Source organism: Ambystoma mexicanum, unplaced genomic scaffold (assembly GCF_040938575.1).
Source record: "Ambystoma mexicanum isolate Mex_15411 unplaced genomic scaffold, UKY_AmexF1_1 Mex_scaf10, whole genome shotgun sequence".
NCBI classification, from domain to species: Eukaryota; Metazoa; Chordata; class Amphibia; order Caudata; family Ambystomatidae; genus Ambystoma; species Ambystoma mexicanum.
In genome coordinates, this window is record NW_027182325.1 from 1090001 (window position 1) to 1092500 (window position 2500).

General features: G+C 47.6%; 7 non-coding genes and 2 pseudogenes across 7 annotated transcripts; all 9 read left to right on the plus strand.

Moving 5' to 3' along the window:
- The first annotated feature begins 124 nt into the window (after positions 1 to 124).
- On the plus strand, positions 125 to 243 carry LOC138550945 (5S ribosomal RNA). The gene has a single exon (XR_011294686.1). It is a non-coding gene; the product is annotated as a 5S ribosomal RNA (ribosomal RNA).
- Positions 244 to 349: 106 nt separating this feature from the next.
- On the plus strand, positions 350 to 468 carry LOC138540271 (5S ribosomal RNA). Its single transcript, XR_011288326.1, has one exon. It is a non-coding gene; the product is annotated as a 5S ribosomal RNA (ribosomal RNA).
- Positions 469 to 574: 106 nt separating this feature from the next.
- LOC138537447 (5S ribosomal RNA) lies at positions 575 to 693 on the plus strand. The gene has a single exon (XR_011285581.1). It is a non-coding gene; the product is annotated as a 5S ribosomal RNA (ribosomal RNA).
- A 106-nt stretch (positions 694 to 799) lies between these two features.
- LOC138544355 (5S ribosomal RNA) lies at positions 800 to 908 on the plus strand (annotated as a pseudogene).
- Positions 909 to 1373: 465 nt separating this feature from the next.
- On the plus strand, positions 1374 to 1492 carry LOC138538405 (5S ribosomal RNA). The gene has a single exon (XR_011286506.1). It is a non-coding gene; the product is annotated as a 5S ribosomal RNA (ribosomal RNA).
- Positions 1493 to 1598: 106 nt separating this feature from the next.
- On the plus strand, positions 1599 to 1717 carry LOC138542458 (5S ribosomal RNA). The gene has a single exon (XR_011290439.1). It is a non-coding gene; the product is annotated as a 5S ribosomal RNA (ribosomal RNA).
- Positions 1718 to 1823: 106 nt separating this feature from the next.
- LOC138549955 (5S ribosomal RNA) lies at positions 1824 to 1942 on the plus strand. The gene has a single exon (XR_011293723.1). It is a non-coding gene; the product is annotated as a 5S ribosomal RNA (ribosomal RNA).
- Positions 1943 to 2048: 106 nt separating this feature from the next.
- On the plus strand, positions 2049 to 2167 carry LOC138547643 (5S ribosomal RNA). The gene has a single exon (XR_011291475.1). It is a non-coding gene; the product is annotated as a 5S ribosomal RNA (ribosomal RNA).
- A 106-nt stretch (positions 2168 to 2273) lies between these two features.
- Positions 2274 to 2382, plus strand: LOC138546125 (5S ribosomal RNA; annotated as a pseudogene).
- Positions 2383 to 2500: the final 118 nt, after the last annotated feature.

A 2500-nucleotide genomic window follows, 5' to 3' on the forward strand; every position in this document is an offset into this window, starting at 1 on the left:
GTCTTATATATCTCGCCTGATCGAGCCTGATCGAGCGATGAGCGTGGTATCATGTTGCAAGTGGCTGCATGGCTTAGCTTACTAAATGCAAATGCATAAGAGTAATATTCTTAGCATTCCTAGAGCCTATGGCCACACCACACTGAATGCACCCGATCTCGTCTGATCTCGGAAGTTAAGCAGTGTCAGGCCTAGTTAGTACCTGGATGGGAGACCGCCTGGGAATACCAGGTGCTGTAGGCTTTTTTGTGCTCCAAGTTCAGGAAGTGAGCCCTTTCTCAATTGCCTTTTAAAACTGCAAGGTCTAGCCGACTAGATGCTTAAAAGTACAACACTCACTAGGCCCAGAGCCTACGGCCACACCACACTGAATGCGCCTGATCTCGTCTGATCTCAGAAGCTAAGCAGTGTCGGGCCTAGTTAGTACCTGGATGGGAGACCGCCTGGGAATACCAGGTGCTGTAGGCTTTTTTGTACTCCAAGTTCAGGAAGTGAGCCATTTCTCAATTGCCTTTCAAAACTGCAAGGTCTAGCCGACTAGATGCTTAAAAGTACAAAACTCACTAGGCCCAGAGCCTACGGCCACACCACACTGAATGCGCCCGATCTCGTCTGATCTCGGAAGCTAAGCAGTGTCGGGCCTAGTTAGTACCTGGATGAGAGACCACCTGGGAATACCAGGTGCTGTAGGCTTTTTTTGTGCTCCAAGTTCAGGAAGTGAGCCATTTCACAATTGCCTTTCAAAACTGCAAGGTCTAGCCGACTAGATGCTTAAAAGTACAAACTCACTAGGCCCAGAGCCTACGGCCACACCACACTGAATGCGCCCGATCTCGGAAGCTAAGCAGGGTCGGGCCTAGTTAGTATCTGGATGGGAGACTGCCTGGGAATACCAGGTGCTGTAGGCTTTTTTTGTGCTCCATGATTAGTAATTGCGCAACTTCTCAATTATTTTTCAAATTTGGTATGTTTCCAAAATAATTGTATCCCGTTTTATAGCGGAAATGTTGGACAACATCATGAGGGCTGGAGCTACCTTTTTACATAGAATTAGCATACAGGTAGTGTGTTCATGGGTAATAAATCAACTTTCACATGTAATGCAGTACAGAGAATATTGAGTCCTTCAAGAGGCATGAAAGAAAACCATTATTGTGTTGATTGTTCTCTCCACCTCCCTGCAACAGACACAGGATGGATGAATTAAAGTTATCCTACCAGACATAGGAGTCCTGAATGGGCCCACCAGTCTTATATATCTCGCCTGATCGAGCGCTGATCGAGCGATGAGCGTGGTATCATGTTGCAAGTGGCTGCATGGCTTAGCTTACTAAATGCAAATGCATAAGAGTAATATTCTTAGCATTCCTAGAGCCTACGGCCACACCACACTGAATGCACCCGATCTCGACTGATCTCGGAAGTTAAGCAGTGTCAGGCCTAGTTAGTACCTGGATGGGAGACCGCCTGGGAATACCAGGTGCTGTAGGCTTTTTTGTGCTCCAAGTTCAGGAAGTGAGCCCTTTCTCAATTGCCTTTTAAAACTGCAAGGTCTAGCCGACTAGATGCTTAAAAGTACAAAACTCACTAGGCCCAGAGCCTACGGCCACACCACACTGAATGTGCCTGATCTCGTCTGATCTCAGAAGCTAAGCAGTGTCGGGCCTAGTTAGTACCTGGATGGAAGACGGCCTGGGAATACCAGGTGCTGTAGGCTTTTTTGTACTCCAAGTTCAGGAAGTGAGCCATTTCTCAATTGCCTTTCAAAACTGCAAGGTCTAGCCGACTAGATGCTTAAAAGTACAAAACTCACAAGAACCAGAGCCTACGGCCACACCACACTGAATGCGCCCGATCTCGTCTGATCTCGGAAGCTAAGCAGTGTCGGGCCTCGTTAGTACCTGGATGGGAGACCGCCTGGGAATACCAGGTGCTGTAGGCTTTTTTGTGCTCCAAGTTCAGGAAGTGAGCCATTTCTCAATTGCCTTTCAAAACTGCAAGGTCTAGCTGACTAGATGCTTAAAAGTACAAAACTCACTAGGCCCAGAGCCTACGGCCACACCACACTGATTGCGCCCGATCTCGTCTGATCTCGGAAGCTAAGCAGTGTCGGGCCTAGTTAGTACCTGGATGGGAGACCACCTGGGAATACCAGGTGCTGTAGGCTTTTTTGTGCTCCAAGTTCAGGAAGTGAGCCATTTCACAATTGCCTTTCAAAACTGCAAGGTCTAGCCGACTAGATGCTTAAAAGTACAAAACTCACTAGGCCCAGAGCCTACGGCCACACCACACTGAATGTGCCCGATCTCGGAAGCTAAGCAGGGTCAGGCCTAGTTAGTACCTGGATGGGAGACTGCCTGGGAATACCAGGTGCTGTAGGCTTTTTTGTGCTCCATGATTAGTAATTGCGCAACTTCTCAATTATTTTTCAAATTTGGTATGTTTCCAAAATAATTGTATCCCGTTTTATAGCGGAAATGTTGGACAACATCATGAGGGC